Source organism: Lactuca virosa, chromosome 7, assembly GCF_052849685.1.
Source record: "Lactuca virosa cultivar CGN04683 chromosome 7, Lactuca_virosa_CGN04683_v6, whole genome shotgun sequence".
NCBI lineage: Eukaryota > Viridiplantae > Streptophyta > Magnoliopsida > Asterales > Asteraceae > Lactuca > Lactuca virosa.
This window is the reverse complement of record NC_136432.1, coordinates 95,011,349-95,034,947: the sequence shown is the minus strand read 5'-3', so window position 1 is coordinate 95,034,947 and position 23,599 is coordinate 95,011,349. Positions and strand designations below refer to the sequence as shown.

At 36.8% G+C, this 23,599-nt stretch overlaps 1 pseudogene across 1 annotated transcript; it reads right to left on the bottom strand.

The window, feature by feature from the left end:
* Positions 1-5,896: 5,896 nt before the first annotated feature.
* LOC145126941 (disease resistance protein RUN1-like) lies at positions 5,897-23,030 on the bottom strand (annotated as a pseudogene). Its single transcript, XR_013716428.1, has 8 exons — positions 22,555-23,030; positions 20,681-21,821; positions 20,504-20,582; positions 19,656-19,870; positions 18,818-19,567; positions 18,120-18,709; positions 17,941-18,038; positions 5,897-6,385 (listed from the first exon to the last, which is right to left on the bottom strand). The product of XR_013716428.1 is annotated as a disease resistance protein RUN1-like (transcript).
* Positions 23,031-23,599: the final 569 nt, after the last annotated feature.

Below are 23,599 nucleotides of genomic sequence, written 5' to 3'. Positions count from 1 at the left end.
CCTAGTGGATCTTCTAAGAGGTAATGAGTTATCAATTGGTTCAACAGGAACTGTTTCCTCTGGTTGAGTGCTAGTGTCATCTAAGGTTCCTTCATTGGCTGACTCTTGAATTTCTTCAAGGTCAATAGTGCTCCCACTGTCCTCTTTGAATATGAGCTCTCTTTCAAGAAAGACTCCTCTTCGTGCTACAAAGACCACGTTCTCACTAGGCCTGTAGAACAAATATCCAAAAGACTGCTTTGGGTAACCAATGAAAGCACATTTCTCACTTCTAGCTGCTAGCTTGTCGTGAGTCTCTCGTCTTACGAAAGCTTCACAACCCCAGACTTTAATATGTGCTAACGAGGGAACTTTCCCTGTCCACATTTCGTGAGGTGTTTTGGCAACCTTCTTTGTAGGGACAAGATTGAGGATGTGGGCGGCTGTTTCTAAGGCATACCCCCAGAAGTGAATAGGAAGCGAAGCCCGACTCATCATAGAACGAACCATGTCTAACAAGGTTCGATTGCGCCTCTCAGCTACACCATTTAACTGTGGTGTCCTAGGAGGAGTCAATTGTGAGACTATCCCACATTCTTTCAGATAGTCGTTAAACTCGATACTAAGATACTCCCCGCCTCTATCGGATCTAAGTATCTTTATCTTTCTGCCCAATTGATTTTCGACTTCATGCTTAAACTCTTTGAACTTTTCAAAAGTTTCTGACTTATGCTTGATCAAGTAGATATATCCATATCTGCTATAATCGTCAGTGAAAGTCACATAGAATCGATTAGCATCTCTTGTAGTTGATCTGAAGGGTCCACACACATCCGTGTGTATGAGATCCAACAGACCTTCACCTCTTTCACAAGACCCTGTGAATGGTGATTTTGTCATCTTTCCCAAAAGACAAGATTCACACATATCATCTGACTTTAGGTCAAATGATTCCAACACTCCATCCTTTTGGAGTTGGGCTATGCGTTTCTTGTTGATGTGTCCAAGACGACAATGCCACAAGCATGCCTTGTCTACACTATTAGACAAGTCAATATTAAGTACACTATTTCCTAGGCTATCAACACAAGTCACTGTTTCATACACACCATTACAAGGTAAAGCTTCAAACATAAAAACACCATTCTTATAAACAGAAATTGAACCATTCAAATCATTAAAAGAATATGTAAAACCTTGTCTGAACAATGCATGAAATGAAATAATGTTTCTCGTCATCTCAGACGAATAGCAACAATTTATTAAATCTAATCTAACATCATTACTAAGCAGAAGCTGATAAACTCCGATCTTGGTTACTGGTGAAGACTTTCTGTTTCCCATGATCAGGTTTATCCTTCCTCGCTCTATCTCCTCACTTTCCTTTAGGCCCTGCAAATCAGAACAGATATGAAAACCACATCCTGTGTCAAGGACCCATGAACGAGAAGATAATGAGTTATTAGCAGAAATAGTGTAAATACCTGCCGAAGATGGCTTCACTTTGCCATCCTTGATATCTTGCAGATATTGTGGGCAAGATCTCTTCCAATGCCCCTTTTGGTTGCAGTAAAAGCAAACTGCCTCTTTTGGATCAGAAACATGGGGAGTGGAACCATTGGGCTTAGCCTTTGGGCCATTACTAGATGACCCAGCTTGAGCCTTGCTCTTCCAGTTTTGCTTGGGAGGACCTTTCCTCTTTTTCCCCTTTCCCTGTCCAATAGCCAAAACAGGGGCACTAGCAGGTGTGGAGGGTATACTTTTACCCTTCATCCCTGCCTCAGCTGTCTGCAACAAGTTGTGCAATTGGGCCAAGGTCTGCTCAGTATTGTTCAAATGGTAAGTTAGAATAAACTGACCATAACATTCAGGAAGTGAGTTCAAGACCATGTCAATGGCCAATTCCTCATCAAAGTGAATATTGAGCTTGACCAAACGCTCTATGTAGCGTTGCATTCTTTGCACATGTGACACAACCGACTCCCCATCTTTCATCTTGCAAGCCATGAGTGACTTGACTACTTCGAACTTTTCTTGACGAGCTCGCTTATGGTACTTTTCCATAAGGTCCTTGTTCATCTCGAAAGGCCAGTAGTCCTCATAGTACCTCTGCAGTTCTGGGGACATAGTTGCCACCATGATGCATGCCACTTTGGTAGCATCATCGTAATGTTTCTTGTAGGCAGCAAGATCTTCAGGAGTAGCTTCATTCTCATCAAGCTCTTTGAGCTCCTTTTCAAGAACATATTCTTTGTTCTCGAAACGAAGAGCCATCTTGATGTTGCGCATCCAATCGTTATAGTTTGAGCCATCCATAACGACTTTGGAGCAGATATTGAGCAAAGAGAAGTTCTGGTTGGAGGAGGATGAAGCAGAAGTGTTTCCAGGAGTAGACATCTGAAAAGAAAGAAAGTTTTAGTTAGATTTCAAGATACCTTAATAGAATAACCCAAAGATATAATATCAAGGTTAGGATCCAACTATGAAGATTCACAACTTAGAAATGGGATGCCGAGATCCAAGTGCAAATTTCATAAAGGTAGGTGAATGACGATTCACCAATTCCACCATTAGACGAAACAAACGAAGTGAAATTCCTAATTCTTTTGAGATACATTGAAACTATTCAATGGCATGTTTTAATCTCAGATTATGCTCTTTTATTTGTGACTGGGATGCCGAGGATCACAAACAAGATGTGAATAACCATGCAAATGTGCTTGGTAACCTCATTGTCTTTATCATTAACTATTGATGTGCTGGTAAACCACACACGCTCCATCAAAATGACAATTATGAGATACCCATTACTACTCTTTATTAGTGCCTTTTAGTGTGCTGGTTAACCACACACGCTCCACTAACGACCAATAAAGCATAATGTGCAATTTCATGGATTAGCATACTTTTCACATTTTTCTTAAAGTAACTAGAGTTGGGATTTTGAAAATAATGTTCTAGTACTTTCTTTAATATCATTATACTTTTAATGAGAAGTAGTTGTCCTATCAAATCCGTTCTGCTAACGACCCTCCACTAATCAAGGAAGCGGTGGGTGAGAGTGGACACCCATTCAACTACCATTTTATAGGCAGTTTCCTTATACCCCCCTTATAGACTAGCTTCGTGAATGAGGCATACTAGCGATTTGACTGACCATATTCTTATACATATAATATTAAACCTTTAATTATAATATATATAAGGTGTGTTTTAAAACCTTTTAAAACTTCAAGGGTTTATATAAATTTCGAAATTTAAGCTATTAATTTCAAATTTAAATAAACCAATTAACTAGATTTAATATTTATCTATTAATTAACTATTAATCAAATTATTAAATCTTGTAAGGATTATCTAATTAAATTAATCAATTAATTTAATCCTAATCCTTATCCCTCTAATTTCGAAAAATAGGGTAAGGATAATTATCCAATTAATTTAATTAAGTAACAATTATCCAAAACAAGAAACCCTAGTTATCCTCTTAGCATATTTCGAAATTCATAAGGGAGGATGCTAGGGTTTTCAAAACCCTAACCCTAATTTCGATTAGGGTTCTTTGGAGGCTAGGGTTTTCGAAAAAACCCTTTGATCCAAAACCCTAGAAATCAAAGATTTGGCCTTTAGGGTTTAATAGCTATAAACCCTAATTTGCAATTCAACAATTGTAGCAATTCAATTTAAAACAACAATGTCTCTGATACCACTGATGGGTTTTATGTACAACAAATAAACTAGAAACAATTCCTAAGTTCACATGCAACCTACTTTGGATCTATGTTTTAACTATTGAACATACAACTTTGAATTGCAAAACAAGAACCCTAGAGGAGAGAGGCTAATTTCGAAATTAACAAACTAGGGTTTAGGGTTTACATACCTTTCAATTGTTATAGCAAACAATTGATATTCCCTTGATCTTGATCTTGATCTTCTTGGAAGCTTTAGCACCACAAGTGTAATGCCTCTAATGGAGTCACACCCAAACTAGCAAGAAGGAAAGTAGAAGAGAGAGAGGAGAGGGAGTATGCAATTTCGGCCAAGGTATTCTTTCAAAGAATCAGTACCCAAAATGTGAGCCAGGAGGCTCCTTAAATAGTTGAGGGAACTAGGGTTTAGGGAAAACCCTAGTTATCCTTTGCTTAGGGCCTAAGCAAGACCCAAGGCCTTATCTTGGAGCCCTTGGACGAATTCTCTAGGGTTTCCCCTAGGGTTTTTCGTCCACCCCCTTCCAAGGGGGTTCTGGAACCTTCCACTCAACTATTAGTTAATTGCAAACTAGTCCCTACACTTTATAATTAATTCTTTTAACCCCAAAATTAATTCCGATTAATTTCTGGCTAACAATTAATTAAACATAATGATTTCTAATTAATATATTAATCCATTAACATATTAATAAATCATTTATATTAATTTATTAATCTTATAAATTAATATCTCTCCTTTCATAATTTCCTTGTCCAGTTGCTAGGTTGAGGGCAACCCAAAAGGACTGTGCTGCTATCAATTCAAGTACATACCAATTATAGTTATGGGCTTAGACACCTAATCCAACAGTAGGTTACATCCGGTCATAATGGTCATATGTGAACACTTCCAAAAAGTTCGTTACCAAAATGTGTACAAAAAAAATAGTTACTCAGATGTGAACAAACCGAAAAGTTAATTACCTTGATAAGTCAATTTTTTTTTCTTTTTTACTTTACCTTCTAATTTTGATTTTATATAAAATTTAACTTAGATGGTAAATATTTTAAAAACCACACCATTTTGGTAAATATCTTTTCAAAATACACTACTTTGGTTTAAAATTAAAAAAAACTCTCTAGATTTGATATGGAAAAAACACATCGTCGTTTTATAGAATTTTATTGTTTAAGATATTAAATATAAAAAATTAAATTTACTAGAGACAATATCAGAAACAGAAACCAATAAAAAAAAATACACATTCGTGAGGAGCTAAAGCTTTGAATGTTGTTAATAGAGTTTCAAGTTTTAATTTGCATATCAAGTTATGGTTTTCGGTTGATCTTGTTCTCCAATTTTTCTTTTTGGTATCAGTTTTCTTTTCCTGCAAGGATTGTGATGCATTGGGTTGTAGTGTGTAAAATTCGATGAAGAGATAATAGGTTGTGGTGTTGATTCGTTGGAGTTGAAGGACGGAAAAAAATGGATGGTGAAGACGTCGATGTCACTAAATATGGAAAAGAAATAAAAGTTAAGGAGGATGAGAGATGGGATGGTGACTAGTGGGATTCGGATTAAAATTTTCAAATGTGGTTTCAGGTTTAAGGTGAGAAGATACTAATATGTAGGGTCTATTAATTTTTTTAATATATAAAAAAATAAATATATAAATAAGAAAATTAATTAAAAAATAAATTAATATGAGCACAATAGTTTTTTTAGGTAAGACAGTGACCAAGCACGCAACAAAAATAAATAGTAGGGGCTTTAAAAAAAATAAATTATGGACCAAACACGCAAATTACTCCAAACCATAGGGACCATTCGTGTAATTTACTCTTACCTTTTTGGTTTGTTTATATTTAGGTAACTATTTTTTTGTACACATCCAGGTAATGAACTTTTTGAAAGTAGTCACATATGACCATTATGACCGGATGTAACCTGCTATAGATAGTCATAATGGTCATATGTGAACATTTCTAAAAAATTTGCTACCTAGATGTATACAAAAAAATTAGTTACGTAGATATGAACAAATCAAAAAGTTAATTACCTTAATAAGTCAATTTTCCTTTAATATTGTACTCCTCACACTCTTAATTAATAAAAACATAAAATTTTCATTACTTTAAAAACAATATTACATAGTTAAATTGAAACGCAACTAAAACATAACACAAATTAAAATAGGACATCACACTGAAAACCTAACAAAGATTTTTTTTTTTTTCCTAATGTTCGTCTACGATGCTCCCACACCCTCCATTCTAATAAATAAATTAGAAATAAAATTGATGTAAAGTAGTCATTTTCATAAATTTTACAACTGGACTGTTAACTTTGACTACTCATGAACAAAAACATAATAAAATGATACAACATATTTGAAAAAAAAATAAAAAAAAATAAAAAAAAGCAACATTTTTTTGCACTATATCCAAAAGAACAGGGTATAGGCGTATAGCAGGGGCCAAATTTACATTATGCTTAATATCAATGTTAGAATATTGACATAAAGCACTTTCTAAGATTTATAATATTTTGGATTGTTATACAGTCAATGTTTTGCCTGCTTCTTAACACAATTTTCCATACCTTTCCATGTAACACTTTTTCTCCTTCGTACCTTCATCATTAATTTCTCAATTTCCATATCTTTTCTTTTATCCCTTGTGTCGGTGACTTCATCATCTCCCTCACCATCATCCTTTAACAAATCAAAATACAAAGATAACTTCAATTTACATCCAAAATCAAATTAATTTATGCATTTAAATAAAATCAAATAACCCTAACGACTCTTTCAAAAAAAAATACAAATCATCGGAGAAATCTAAAACGCCATAAGACTTCAACTTGGGTTTTGTTTCATCATAATTTTCTTCTTCTCAATCTAAATAAAACAGTAGATTACTGCTGTTAATTTTGTGAAAGAATCTGTATGTATCAAATTACGAAAGCTGTTACGTTTGATCAGAATAACCTGTTGGATTAGTGTCTAAGTCCGTAACTATATTTGGTATGTACTTGACCCGAGTGTGCATGGTCCTTTTGGGTTGCCTTCACCAAAGCAACTTGACAAGGTAATTTGATATGAGAGAGAAGATATTATGGTTTATTAATATATTATAAGAATAATATATTAAAGGAGAAATCATATTTATTTAATTAGTATTAGTCATAAATTAATTAGGAATTAATTTGGTGACTAAAAGAGATTAATTAAATAAAGGGGTATAAACTGTCAAATGTGTGATAGTTGAGTTTTGGGCTGGGAAACCTAATGGACTAAGGGGGAACGAAATTATGATGAGGGATCATCATATTTTCGTCCAAGGGCCTCATTCCAGAAGGTTCCTTGGGCTGCTTGGTGGCTAAGCTATCCATTAGGGTTTAGACTGAAACCCTAGCACCCTACAGTATAAATAGATGCCCTATGCTTCAATTTTAGGCCACTTGATTCCAAGGGAAACCCTAGGGCCGAAATTAGCATCCTTCCCCTCTCTCTCTCTTAATTGCCTTCTTGCTTCAAGGTGTTTGTGAGCCATTAGAGGCACTACAATTGTGGTGCTTGCTTTCAAGAGTTCAAGAGATCAAGGAAAGTTGTTGTTATTGCAATATAACAACAAAGGTATGTCTACTTCACTTCTATATGATTTTCGAAAATTATAGAAGCATGCTAGGGTTTATTTTGTGTTCATATAGTTGTATGTCTTATAGTGAAAACATAGATCCAATTAGGGTTGCATGCACACATAGGATTGTTTGTATAAAACCTATCAGTGGTATCAGAGCCTTTGGTTTTTGTTTTCAATTTGATTTGATACATATTATGAATTTGACAAATTAGGGTTTATGGCAAGTAAACCCTAAGGCTTGGTGTTTTTCGAAAATAGGGTTAAGAAACCCTAGTTGGCGATTTTTTGTAGGGTTCTTAAACCCTTTTTGCCTAGCCTCCAAATTTCGAAATTAGGGTTATGAAACCCTAGGGATTTCGAAAATCCCTTGCTCCCCATGACAAGATCCCAAAATTTTAGGGATTTGGATAATGCCATCTTTGTGATTATCAACTTAATTGTTTAAACTAGATAATTGAAGATCTTGAATTATCCTTTCCATAAATTTCGAAATCTATGGGATAAAAAGGATTAGGATAAATTAATTGTTTAATTTTATGATAATCCTTCATGATTTAATAATTTTATGACATTGGTGACAAAGGGTGGCTCGATGTCTTATCATAGATCAATGGAGCGTGCGTGGCTAACCAGCACATTGATTAGGTGATGAAGACATTGAGTGCACCATGATGATTCGCATGGTTATTCACAAACTTGTTTGCGATCCTCGGCATCCCAGTCGCAAATTTGAAGTGCATATCGAGATTTAAACATGCCATTGAAATGTTCAATGAATCTCAAAAGAAATCTAGGAATTTTCAAATACATTTAAAACTTAACCTCTTTCGTTATTCATGGTGAAAATTAGTGAATCGTCATTCACTTACCTTCAAATTATTTACTTTTAGATTACGGCATCCCTTTTCTAAGTTGTAAATAATGTTGTTGGATCCTAGCCCTAATTTCTCATGTGGGTGTTTAATTAGGGATTCATTCTAATCAAACTTTGTTCCTTTCTATTTCAGATGTCAAACGCAAACGCAAACAACAACACTTCTGGGTCATTCTCGTTGATGAACCTGTGTCAAAAAGTGACATTTGATGGCTCGAACTTCAACGAGTGGATGAGATACATTCGCATGATAACTCGTTATGAGGACAAAGAATATGTCCTAGACGAGAAGCTTGAAAGGATCAACCCAGAAGAAGCTACTCCTGAAGAGATGGCCGCCTTTGAGGCCCACGAGCGTGATGCAACGAAAGTTCATTGCATCATGTTGGCCACCATGAACCTCGAACTCCAAAAGTCCTATGAGGACATGTATCCATATGAGATGCATCAAGATTTGTTGGACAGGTACCACCAGAGCGCGAGGCAAGAGCGCTATGAGATCATCACCAACATGATCACCGCTAAGATGGGGAGTGGAGAATCCCTAACTGCTCATTTGCAAAGAATGCAAAGATATGTTGATCGTCTTCTCAAACTTAATGTTAAGTTTGATGAGGATTTGGCTATCGACATCATCCTCCACTCCTTGCCTTCCTGCTACAGCCAGTTCAGAATGACCTACCACATGAATAAGGAAGAGGTCACCCTAAGTAAGCTTCAAGGGCTCCTGAGGACAGCTGAGAGCAACCTCAAGGACAAATCTGTTGCATCATCCTCTACTGTAGCTGCTCCTGTGTTGGCAATTGGCCAAGGAAAGGGAAAGAAGAGGAAGGCTCCTTACAAGAGCCACCATAAGGGTAAGACCCAAGATGGTTCTTCTTCTAGTGGGACCAAAGCAGGTTCTGTTAAGCCCTCTTCTGACCCCAAGGAAGCAGAGTGCTTCTATTGCCACCAAAAGGGCCACTGGAAACGAAGCTGCCCTAAATATCTGCAAGATATTAAGGATGGGAAGATAAAACCCACCTTCGCAGGTATGTATTTAATTAAATCTAATAAGTCATCATTTGCTACTTCATGGGTTCTTGATACAGGGTGTGGTTACCACATTTGTTCTGATATGCAGGGCCTAAAAAGAAGTAGGGAAGTGGAGCATGGAAGGATAAGCTTGATCATGGGAAACAAGAAGTCTTCACCAGTAACCAAGATCGGAGTTTATTCCTTAGTGTTGAGTAATGGGTTAGGGCTAGATTTAAATAATTGTTGTTATTCGCCAGATATGGCAAGAAACATCATTTCTTTTCATGGTTTGTTTAGACAAGGTTTCAGATATTCATTTGATAATAGTAATGGTTCTATTAATGCTTATTTGAATGGTGTCTTTTATTTCAATGCATTACCTTGTAATGGGATTTATGAATCTGTGTTAGTTATTGATAATTTAGGAAATGATGTTTTGAATATTGATTCGTCCACAAGTTTGGACAAAGCATGCTTGTGGCATTGTCGCCTTGGCCATGTGAACAAAAAACGCATAGCCCAACTCCAAAAGGATGGAGTCTTGGAGTCTTTCGACCTTAGGGACGATGACGTGTGTGAGTCTTGTTTACTTGGGAAGATGACCAAGTCACCCTTTACTGGCACATGTGAAAGGGGTGAGGGTGTATTGGATCTCATACACACAGATGTATGTGGACCCTTTAGATCCACCACAAGGGACGTTTGTCGCTTCTACGTGACTTTTACAGACGATTATAGCAGATATGAATATATCTACTTAATCAAGCAAAAGTCAGAAACTTTTGAAAAGTTCAAAGAGTTCAAGAATGAAGTGGAGAATCAGTTGGGCAGGAAAATCAAGATGCTTCGATCTGATCGAGGGGGAGAGTACCTAAGTCTTGAGTTTCACGACTATCTGAAAGAGTGTGGAATAGTTTCACAATTGACGCCTCCTAGAACGCCACAATTGAATGGTGTGGCTGAGAGACGTAATCGAACCTTGTTGGACATGGTTCGCTCTATGATGAGTCGTGCTTCGTTACCAATCTCATTCTGAGGGTATGCCTTGGAGACTGCCACCCATATCCTTAACTTAGTTCCCACCAAGAAGGTTACCAAAACGCCTCACGAGATGTGGACAGGGAAAGCTCCCTCGTTAGCACATATCAAGGTTTGGGGTTGTGAAGCTTTCGTAAGACGAGAGACTCACGACAAGCTAGAACCTCGTAGTGAGAAGTGTTATTTCATCGGCTATCCACAGAAGTCTTTTGGTTATCTCTTCTATAGACCAAATGACAATGTTGTCTTTGTTGCTAGGAGAGGGGTTTTCAGAGAAAGAGAACTCATAAGCCAAGGAGACAGTGGGAGTCAGATTGACCTTGAAGAGCTTCAAGAGTCAGGAGAAGAAGGAACCTCTGACACTGGCATGCAACCTGAGGAGGAAACTCCTGTTGAACCTATTGACCAGTCCTTACCTCTTAGACGTTCAAGGAGAGTTGTTGTTCCACCCCAGTTTTATGGTTTCCATATTACTACTGACGGGGATACGTTTATTAGTGATAGTACACTAGTAAATCTGGACGAACCTAACAGCTACAAGGAAGTCATGACAGGCCCAGAGTCTGTTAAATGGAAAGAGGCAATGGATAGCGAGATTCAGTCCATGTATGACAACCAAGTTTGGAATTTGGTTGACAATGTGCCAGGTCGTAAGACGGTCGGGTGCAAGTGGATCTTCAAGAAGAAGACAGACATGGATGGGAAAGTGCACACTTATAAAGCGCGATTGGTCGCGAAGGGCTTTACTCAAACTCCTGGAGTTGACTATGATGAGACCTTCTCACCAGTTGCGAAAATAAAGTCTATTAGGGTAATGCTTGCGATAGCTGCGTTTCATGATTATGAAATTTGGCAGATGGACGTAAAAACCGCTTTCCTAAATGGGAAGTTGGCTGAGGATGTTTACATGAATCAGCCAGAGGGTTTTGTCGATGCAAAGCATCCAAATAGAGTGTGCAAGCTTGAGAAATCCATTTATGGATTAAAGCAAGCGTCTCGCAGATGGAATCTTTGTTTTGACGAGAAGGTCAAAGAGTTTGGTTTTCTGCGAAATGAAGATGAGTCATGTGTATATTTCAAGGCCAGTGGGAGTATAGTGATCTTCCTCGTATTGTATGTCGATGACATACTACTCATAGGAAACGACATCCCAACATTGCAGGAGGTCAAGTCCTGGCTTGGGAAGTGTTTCGCTATGAAGGACCTCGGAGAGGCTGCATATATTCTGGGAATAAGGATAGTGAGAGACAGAAGTAAGAGACTGATAGGACTCAGTCAGGATACATACTTGGAAAGGGTACTAAAACGTTTTAGTATGGAAAATTCCAAGAAAGGGGAGTTACCAATCCAATGCAATACCAAACTGAGTAAGACTCAGAGCCCGAGTACAGAGGCAGAGATAGCTGATATGAGCCGAGTACCTTACGCTTCCGCAGTTGGCTCAATTATGTACGCTATGACCTGTACTCGCCCTGATGTGGCTTTCGCTTTGAGCATGGTCAGCAGATATCAAGGGAATCCTGGTAGGGCACATTGGATTGCTGTCAAGAATATTCTTAAGTACTTACGAAGGACTAAGGAATGGTTTCTAGTCCTGGGTGGGAGTGATGACTTAAGGGTGCGAGGGTACAGTGACGCTAGTTTCCAGACAGATCGGGATAATTACCGATCGCAGTCGGGCTGGGTCTTTACCCTGAATGGAGGAGCAATGACTTGGAAAAGTTCCAAGCAAGAAACCGTAGCTGATTCAACGTGCGAATCAGAGTACATTGCGGCGAGCGAGGCGTCAAAGGAGGCTATATGGTTGAAGAACTTCATTGGAGACCTTGGAGTTGTGCCATCCATAAAAGAGCCCATGGAAATTTTCTGTGATAATGAAGGAGCGGTGGCCTTAACCAAGGAACCAAGGGATCATGGCAGATCTCGTCATATCGACAGGAAATACCATTCTATTAGACATCGAGTAGAAGAGGGACTCCTCGTTGTGAAGAGGGTATCGTCAGAAGATAACCCAGCAGATCCCCTCACGAAGGGACTGAGTAGGGTTAAGCATTTGCAGCACGCTAGGAGCGTAGGGCTGAAGGACGATATTAGTTTAGATTAGATAGGTAGGAAACTTGTAATGGATGATCATGTATTCAACATTTGATCATTAAATAAATGTGTGTTATTTATAAGAAAGCTTCTATCTTGTGTTGATTATTTATCTATTGTTTCAATTTTGCATGTTTTGACTTCCTGAATAATAAGATTATTCGAACAGTCCACAATCGTTCATATGTTGGAAGTAGATATGAAGGAAGATTGTCATAAATTTGTTTGTAGATTGTCTGAAAAGTTTTAGACATAGCAAAGGTTTGCTGCAAAGTTTATGAGTGCTTATGAAATTTGTATTGAGCATTGGAATAGACCCACACTTGCTGGTATCACTTCATGAATGTTATCACAAGTGATCGCAAGATGATAATATCATATAATCTTTAAACCTAGAGATATGGTTATTGTTTGCTAGTTGATTATACATTGATAATGCGAAAACGCATCAGTAACTTGATGTTATAAAACGCATTATTGTGTGTGGTTTAACTAGTAAATGATAAAGGCATATTAGTCGACGTTTTTCTGTTCCTTTTATTCTATGAGAATAAAAGCGATATCTTGGCCACTTGATGATTTGGTTTGACTTATGTGTCGGGCCCGGTCAGGATGAAGTTGATGTGTTCAACTGAGTTCTATGTCGAACAAATCAGAGATCAAGAAATAAAATGCTAAACAATAAGTATTGTTAGCATGATATCTAGAACAGAGGATTATACGATCCCTTATCTGAAGGACAGAATATTGGTCAGAGTTGACAGCGGCTATTGAAAGCTACGATTGCTAATCGGATACGGAAGTCATATGTGAGATGTAGTTACTAGACTTATCCAAGTGGGAGACTGTTGGATTAGTGTCTAAGTCCGTAACTATATTTGGTATGTACTTGACCCGAGTGTGCATGGTCCTTTTGGGTTGCCTTCACCAAAGCAACTTGACAAGGTAATTTGATATGAGAGAGAAGATATTATGGTTTATTAATATATTATAAGAATAATATATTAAAGGAGAAATCATATTTATTTAATTAGTATTAGTCATAAATTAATTAGGAATTAATTTGGTGACTAAAAGAGATTAATTAAATAAAGGGGTATAAACTGTCAAATGTGTGATAGTTGAGTTTTGGGCTGGGAAACCTAATGGACTAAGGGGGAACGAAATTATGATGAGGGATCATCATATTTTCGTCCAAGGGCCTCATTCCAGAAGGTTCCTTGGGCTGCTTGGTGGCTAAGCTATCCATTAGGGTTTAGACTGAAACCCTAGCACCCTACAGTATAAATAGATGCCCTATGCTTCAATTTTAGGCCACTTGATTCCAAGCGAAACCCTAGGGCCGAAATTAGCATCTTTCCCCTCTCTCTCTTAATTGCCTTCTTGCTTCAAGGTGTTTGTGAGCCATTAGAGGCACTACAATTGTGGTGCTTGCTTTCAAGAGTTCAAGAGATCAAGGAAAGTAGTTGTTATTGCAATATAACAACAAAGGTATGTCTACTTCACTTCTATATGATTTTCGAAAATTATAGAAGCATGCTAGGGTTTATTTTGTGTTCATATAGTTGTATGTCTTATAGTGAAAACATAGATCCAATTAGGGTTGCATGCACACATAGGATTGTTTGTATAAAACCTATCATAACCATCAAAGAATATAGAGAGCCAGAAATACAATTGCCAATGATGATGCAGAAATACAATTACGAAAGCTGATACGTTTGTGAAAGAATCGCTTATGTGGCATCCAGGTAAAATACAAAAATAAATGGAGTCAGCAACTTTCGAAACCTTTATCTCTCTCTTGTGTAGAAAACTAATATTTAATCTATTCGCCAAGGAGCAAAATGGTAATTTGTTGCAGCTTTGGTCCATTACGCATAAAATGGAAAGATTCTACATTGTTAAGCGAGAGGTCCAAGCCTCGAAACCTGTTGCCTCCATTTATGATGGTATTTAACTTGACAATATTTTAATGTTGATTTGGCAATTGGATTGCCACATCATTATGTTAAGTTGTGGAGTCTGATTACAGACGCTAGACAAACCAAGCATAGGGTCCCGTTCCCGAAAGAGCGGTCGTGGATCAAGGGAGAGTCGACCTTGCGGGTGTCGGGGTAGTTCCCCAGGAAGAAAACTTTTTGTTGGTTAGTTCCTTTATCAAATTCAACATCAAAATACGTCATTGGCCAGTTTGATCAGAGCTTATGGCCTTGACCATATTGACATTTTAGATCTTTTGTTCTTATATATAGATCCCTAGAATTAGTGTAACCTAAGCTATGATAGCAGAAATGTAATTCGGCGGTAATAAATAAAATCTCTTTCATGTTCGTCCGTAGATATAACCGATCACTTTGATCACGTGAACCAAAACCACGTTAAATATTGTGGTCTTTGTTTTTTGTTTGCATCATTACTTTGCGAGAAAGCATTTATGGTTTGTTAAAGTGCTTAAACCTAATTGGTGGGATGCCACATAAGCCAAAAAGTTAGAAAAATCAAATTTTAACCAACTCACTGGGTTAAAGTTCTTTTTTTTTTTGCAGAAAATCATTAGAACTTTTCGTCTTTTTGATTATGGGTAAAAACCAAGGTTATAAAAATCGTTCGGCTGTAGTTAGGCTGGGTCAAACGATTAATCGGTTTGGTTGGCGGGGATTAATCGGAGACCCTAAACTGCTAATAAAACTATTTTAAAACTTAATATATCCTAAGAAAATTAGTATTTGAAAATTTAAAATATTTGTTATAATATTTGAAATTTTGAATATTTAATAATTTAAAATTTTGAAATTTTGTAAATATTGGTGTAATATTTGAAAATTTGAAAATTTGAATTTTTTAAATATTCCCGCCTACGACCGCCGATAACTGTTAGCCCGAGTTTGACCGATATCGACCAATTTCCGCCAAACACCCCTAATCCTAGGCCGATATTTACAACACTGGTAAAAACTAAAGTATATTACCTAGACCGGTAAGAAAAGGAAAATAAAATTGTATTTCACCCACTTTTCCGAGCAAAGTACAACACAACTTCAATTTGTTACACCGTTTATTCACATATGTAATAAAAAAGAGTTTTAACATAAATCTGATACACGGTTTATTCACATGTGAATAAAACGTATGACTTGATTTTATGTAAAAAAAATATATATTTATATAAAAAAAACATATATCAATATGAATGTTAATTAACAAAGAATAAAACATTACACATTTTGACATATTCCTATTTTTTTTTTTCAATAACATAGCATTCAAAAAAGGATGGCTAACATTCATCCTGCATTCTCAACCTTCTTTTATTCCTCTATGTGTGTGAAGCCAAGAAAATTCTTGGCATGGTGATTTTAGAAATCAATCAACTGGAAATTTATACCCGAGTCAAAGTAGCTACATCAATAAAGTCTTACATTGGTTCAATATACAAAATGTCAAGCTAGTGAGTACTCCACTATCTGGCCATTTATTTATTATCATCCAACCTCTCTACTCAAAGCACCGAAGAAATCGATGGCATGGCCAATGATCCTTACTCCAGTATCATCATTTGCTAGATCACTGATGTATATCATGGTTTGCTATTATCCTGACTTATCTCAAACTTTGAGTGTAGCAACTCGATTTATGGCAAACACCGAAAAGGAATTCAATGGATCTTTAGATACATGTGTGGTAATTCTACTACTTGCTTGTAGTTTAGGAAATCGACAAAGGGGTTATGTGGTTTTGTCGGTTCAAATTATCTAGGTGACTTACACAAAAGAAGATATGGTTCATATTATGTAGGTGACTTACACAAAACATCCTATGAAGATTATGTATTGACCATTTATGATTGTGAAAGCTACCCTACAATCTAGCATGTCTTTCTCAACAATTGAAGTTAAGTATAGGGTTGTTTCAAAAGTGTATAAACAAACCACATGGCTTAGAGTTTTATATTGGTAGATTTGTGGAGATTTATCTTGTACTCCTATTTTCTACAACACTCAAAGTGATATATTCCCTATGAAAGTGATATATCCCTATGAAGAATTCCATGTTCCATGAGGGAATGAACCACATTGACAGTAAACATAACTATATCATAGATGTTATTGCGCAAGACAATATTAAGGTAAGCAAGATAAATACAAATGCCAAGCCCGTTAACATGATGAAAAAGCCGGTTTTGATATAGTTTGAACTTTGTTCTAGCTTAGTTGGTATTTTAGTTTAGACCTTAAGGCTTTTGTGACTACATGTATTTTTTTGATTTCTTATGAAAGTTTAAAGGTTCTTTTGCTAAAGACATAACTCGTCTCAAGGTGGAGCTTGTTGGCGTATGCTCTAAATTCCTGAATTGCAAGGGAAGTTTCTGCTATAAGGCAACACTTATGCTAAAGTCTTGCAGCATGCATGGGAATGTTTTCTTTATAAGACAATGTTTTTGTTTAATGTTGCATTGTGTTTTAGAGTTATTTTAGGAATCTTGTTACAAGGCTATAAATAAGCCCTTTAGACGTTTTAATTCATTCCATCATCTTCCCACTCCATATTTTCACAAGAACGAACAATGTAACCCTCTACTCATTATTGAAATTTTAATATACCAAGTAGTGCATTGTAGCTTTTCCCACAAGGGTTTCCATGCAACTATTTGTCTAGTATTGGTATTTTGATCCTTCTATTGTTCAACATATCATAACAAGTCGATCGTAGTCAACCCCTTCACCCTATGTTGCATCATTTAATCGTTTGGACCAACAAATCTCTATCACTTACAAAATTATATGATAGAATGCCTCATCCTAGGATTTTTGGAACAAGGAGTCATCAAACCTAGCAACATTGGTTTTGCATCATGAGCAATGTTTGTGAAGAAAAAAGTTGTGGATGGAAAGCATTAGATAATACTTTCCCATACCTTTGGTGGAAGAGCTTCTTGTTTAGCTTCATGGTAGAAAACGTTTTCCCAAGATGGACCTTACGTCCGTGTATTATCATATTGATCTAGATACAAAATATCTTTCCAAACCAACTTTAAGGAATCCTCATGGACTTTACAAGTTCCTTATAATGTCTTTTAGGCTTAACAAATAAACCATCAACTTTTCAAGGATTGACGAACCATATACTTAAATCTATTTTGAGGAAATTCATGTTGGTTTTCTCGAATGATATTCTTGTCTACAGCTACAGATAGTACACACATTTAGAACATCTTAAGCTCATTTTAAGCACCTTGGTGCAACATCCACGCATAGCTACATTTAGTAAATTTGCATTTGGTATCCGGAAAATTAAGTTATTTGGGCAATATCCTTTCTCGGGAGGTTATGGTAATAGACCCTAGCCAAAGAGTCCATCTTAGAATGGCCAACTCTTACAGCACATAAAAACAACTTTAGGTTTTTTGGGGGCTATATAGCCGGATGCTCACCACTATCGACCAACCATTCAAAAATAATCAACTAGAAATTAAGGAATAGTCGAGGAACAAAATTAGCAATTCAATCTAACAATAAACAAAAAAAACTCCACAAGCAGTTGCATTAGATACCTACTTGCAAATTGGGAAAAACAAAGGCTCTGAAAGTATATACTTACTTGCAAATTGGGAAAAACATAGGCTCTGAAAGTTTCCAACTCCATAAATGATGCATCTAAGTTTTTTGACAGACGAGATTTTCTCCATACTCGTAACTCTATAGCAACATATGATATAAGTATCTATCAATATTTGAAGCTTAAACTCATCTAAAGCATCAGCAAAAAGAAGAACTTACCTGTAGAGGGAACGGTATTACCAATTAACATATTTAACCAATCAGGGGTGGTTGACTTGAAGTAATCGCGACGACAAAGATAGTAGGCTCCTGTAGTGAGCTCAAATTCAGATAGATCTCCCCCAATAACTTCTTCCTCTTTCTTGTAATTTTTGTAGTATTCTATCTCTACTTCACCATCATCCATGTACACAAGGCTGGCACTACACCCGCTTACCATCAATCCATTTCCCACAATGATGGACACATTGATTTCATCACCAGCATCTAAAACGTTCCCAATGGGGCCAATAGCTTAACCACACAGCATCTTCTCCAACTCTCGGATTGCAATAGACCACAGGGTTGTACATCCAAGCAAGGTCTTTGGTTGTATTGCTGATTTTGATGAACAAAACCCACATATCTTCATCCTCACCTGATGGTCTGTATATGGCGGTTACATGTAATCCTTGGATCCTGCGTTTCTTAGGACAAGATGGCACACAAAATGATAAGAACGGGGACGATGACATATACACAGGCTTTGTCATGCTTTGATCCTTTACATCTGGCAGATATGTACTCATTATACCATATTCGTATAACACCTAGCCACACAATATGCAGAAAAAATTACTTCACTTATATACTTATTAGTTTGCAGAGGTCATTAGATGTGTTTTTGTGTGCATTTAGAGAGAGAGAGGGAGAGATACCTGGACACGCCAATTTCTGTCTTTAGTGATCTCATCACCCACCAGGTCGACCTCATGATCTTGATATGCTTTGATCCATTTCATATGTCCCAAATCTGCTTCATCAAATTTTGCTATTGGCACCAATTTAAAAAGGCCTTGAATTTCAGAGATTTTGTTACAACCTCGATATACAAATTCCCGCAATCTAAACCGAGCTGATTCAAATGTTATTTTCTCCAGTGAAAAACACCAATTTGTATACAGCTCTTCTAGTGTACTTGGGAGACATAGGAGGCACTTGAGATTTGGACAAAAAGTCAATTCGAGTACCCGAAGCGTTTTAAAATTAATGTTATTGGGCAGGAACTCAAATAGATTATTGCCTAAATTCATGTATAAGAATGGTCGGCCACTAAAACACACTGGAATATAATTGCTTTTCTCAAGGCTGCAGTTATTGAAAAACAAAAAGTTCAACGAGTCTGGTAAGGAAAGCGACTGTTGTAGAATTTCTCCACCAGTATACAAAGCTCTTAGCCTTAGCAGTTGATTTACATACTTATTCGATGAAACCTTCCACAGATTCTTACACCCTGTAAAATCCAGTAGAGCAAGTCTCTCAAGACCTTGGATTGTGTCACAAACATGAGTGAGATTGCTACAGTTCCATAAAATCAAAGTCTCAAGATTAGGAAGTCGGGAAAGATTGTGGATGCTGACAAGTTTTTGAGAATCTTTGAGATTTAGAATCTTCAGCGAATTAAGAACCTATTTCAAGAATAGAAATCTTAATTTATCATCATACATTCACAGAAAAACTGTCCAAAAATGAGAAGCTAAAAGGTCAAGTGATAACCGTTGGTGGTTTAAACTTTTTCAAGTTTCCATAACTCATATCTATAGCCACCAAGCTGCTCATCAATAAACCGGAGGGTATTGTTGTCAAATTACATCCATGCCAGCACAACCATCTTAACTCTGGAAAATTCTCATAGGAACCCGTGAGTTCTACATATTTGAGCTGGAGCAATTTTAGTTTGTCCATCTTTGCAAGCAAACTAGTTTTAAGGGCTAATGACTGCAAATTTAGCATCAAAAATATGCTCCATAAGTATCGCAACTCAAGATATCACATCTGATATTACCCAACCAATTAATCATGAACATCTTCAGACTTACTTAATTATAGCTTGTAATGGGTTTATACTTGTAGCTGGTTTTGTTTCAAGCTCAACATTTTGTTAGCTTCATGAATTAATTCCATTCCAATACAAATTAACAGGCTTATGTCAGAGTTATCACCTCTTTTGATGGGATGAGAATTAAACGAATCACAGAAGGGAATACAATGTAAATTCTAGAGGAACTTATTAGCATTCATCAATGCCATTATTTAAACCTTATTTAAACCTCTGAAAATCGTAACCAAATAGTCCATTAACAAAATATTCAAATGTAAATACTGTCTTTCCATAAAAACTAAACAGAAAAATCACCATCAATTAAATTAAGTTTTGAATCCATAATCCCGGTCAAAGAACCTCCTTGAAACCCATGTAAAGGTAGACCATTCTCTCTCTTAAAACCTTATAACTAACTAGAAGAAAATCAAAGGAACAATATATCTTTAATGACAAAGAAGTGAGGAAAAAAGTAATATCAACTGATTCCTAACAAGATTAAGTATACCACATATTAATTCACTTCTTTTGCTTAAATTGGATCTCGTCCATTGGCTGAGCTTTCGCATGTCAATTGCTAGACCTTCAATTGTTTCTGAACCCTAATGAGGAAAGGCATGACATGAGAAAAGTCTATCTAGCATATATGAGGTTGTGAAAGGGAGAATAAGTTTTTAGATACACATAAGAAGCATCATACCTGTCCTTTTCCCAACAAACGATAAGATTCATTATTTTGAAGGACTCTACTACGTTTTGCAGGGTCTTTAGACTCTTCAAGAACTATCTTTCTTCCCATCTCTCGAAGCAGTTGATGCATCACCAGTTTCTTACTTGATGAGATGGATAGAAGGCATCTGTTAATGAGGGTCATGATCCCAGCTTTTGCATGCCAGTCATGCTCCAATATCTTTACCACATAACCCTCATATTCACCAACAAAGAAAAAAGCAATATGCAAAAACAACTCTCTGTTACTGGCACGTGGTAAGGAATCAAAGCTCTTTTGAAGTATACCTTGGATTTTATCATCAAGATCTCCTCCTAATGAATTCAGTGAATTCAATGTACTTCTCCATATTTCTATTATGCTGCTTCTTTTCCATGGGTCTTCAGCATTAACAAATAGAGAAGAGCCCAGCACTTTAAGAGCTAGTGGGTTTCCACCACAATACTTTGCTATCTGAACAGCAAGCTCCTTGAAACCTTCCATAGGAACTTTGGATCCAAATGCATGAAAACATAGAAGCTCTAATGATTCATGGTCATTTAACAATCCAAGTTTGTGCACTTGGCATCTCCAAGATATGGACCCAAACCATGCATGTATATCTAGAAGTCTAGTCGTTATGATGATCTTGCTTTGTGTATGGAACGCCCTTCTTCCAAGTAAAGCATCTAATTCATCATGTTCATCAATGTCATCAAGAACTATAAGCACCCTTTTCACTTGTAAGGCTTCCTCAAGCTTACGTGTACCCTCAAAAACACTGGATATCCTTTCATTCTTGCCCCCTGAAATGTCTGTGAGAAGTTGTTTTTGTAGCCCAAGCAAACCGTGAGGCTGTTTGTAGTGTTTTCCAATCTCTTCAAGGTAACTGCTGCTTCCAAATTTTTGCTTGTTTGAATTATAAATGAATTGGGCCAGTGTTGTCTTGCCACTGCCTCCCATGCCACAAATTGCTAAGACATTAGCACCAGATTGCTCATTTTTCAACCAGGAGTTGATATCATTAGCTCGAGAGTCCATTCCAATTAGATGAGCTGGAGTACTAACTAGTTTCATATCTAGTTTACAGTCAATTGCATCAACAATTTTTGCAATAAAGTCTGATTCAGACCTGCAACAAATGAAGAAAGAAAATGATAACATTCAGACCATTGCATTTAAACTTCTTAAGAACTTAACTGCATCGGTTATAGTGCATGAATTAAAAATGTTTCAGGAAATTTAATATTCTTCCTTCAACTACTATTAAACCCCCAAAAATGAACAACTGCAGGTGTACATAGTAAGTGTATAGGGATTTAATTGAACACTGAATTGAATAATGAGAAGCCAACCAAATACAACCCAATGAGCAAGTTGCCAAATGGGCAAGTTGTTTCATTAGCGTGGGTTCAAACCCCAAATACCTGCTATGTTATCTTTTGTTTTAGTTACACTTCACTCATTGTTTCAGGTATATATGCAGATGAATGTATGCATGTTTTATAACTGTAGTAAACCATGCATAAATAAGAGGGACAATGGCATAACATCTATAAATATGCAAGTATGTAAACCAAAAGCTATTTCTCCTTTTGAGTGAATATTTGCAAATTCCAGTACTTTATTAAAAAAAGCTAAACCATCATGTCAGATGCATGATCAGTCCAAACACAATATAAATCTATGGACTTGATGTTCTGAAAAGCATACCTGAATTCGATCATATGCTAGGCACAAATTACCGATTCCTTATCAAAGTTAACACTTGCAATTAGCAACCAATTAGCATAATATCCTATTTGTATTAATCAAGAAGAGTTTCCAAAAGAACAAACTATAAGAATGAATAGAGAAACTATTACCCTAATACAACCATGCCGGTCAAATCAGCAACCTCTGAAAGGGCTACCTTCCATCGATTGACATTATACTCTGTCCATTTTGACCCTTCTACTCCGTCTTCTACTTCAATCGCGAAACTTTGTCTTTGGTCCCTGATATCTGAGGGATCGACATGGTAGAAAACCGGTAAAACAAAATGATTGAAGCTCCGCCGTTGCTCAAGCATCAACAAAAGCTCGTCAAGGCACCAGCTGGATGTCGCATATTTCTCCGACAATATAACTATAGAAGCCCTAGATTCTATAATCGCTCTCTCGATTTCTGGCTTGAGTTCGTGACCTCTTTTGATATCATCATTATCCCTAAAAGTGCGGAGTCCTGCTCGTACTAGCGCCGCATAGAGATGATCTGTAAATGAATTGCGAGTATCTTGGCCTCTAAAGCTTAGAAAAACGTCATACTGGATGCTATGATCGCTATGATTTAGCAGAGAAGTCGATTATGAAGGAGATGCCATTGAAATTAGTAGATGATCAGTCGTTGTGAAGAAAGGGAATATAAGGCATAGAAAGTCAATGTCTCTGGACAGTTTCAGAAGTGTTAGGTGCCAATCGTCGGTCATCGTCAACCAATTGTTTGTCAACGCCTTTCTTTTTCATGAAGTTTTTAACCAGAGGATAGCAATGTATTGTATTCTAGAATTCATTTACCAAACTCTTGTAGATTAACATTTACCTTTTAAATAACCATTTTGATGGTACCTTTTACACCAAAACACAAACAAGAAACAATGTTCATGTCATGGTCTCCGAATTCATTAAAATAATCTCAGCCGTTTCTCTCTCTAGGCTAGTCTGCTTTCCGTTGGGTTTTCTAGCGATATTTCTCTGTTACGTGCCAGGTGGAATGCTCTTCTCATAGAATTGGTTTCTTTTTGCTGCTATGGTGCCTAAGAATTTAAGAAGGCAATACAAAAAGAATGTAAAATAGTTAGTAAGTAGGGATGGCAAAAAACCCCGTACCCGATGGGGAACCCGAAACCTGCACCCGTTTTGACCGGGGAAT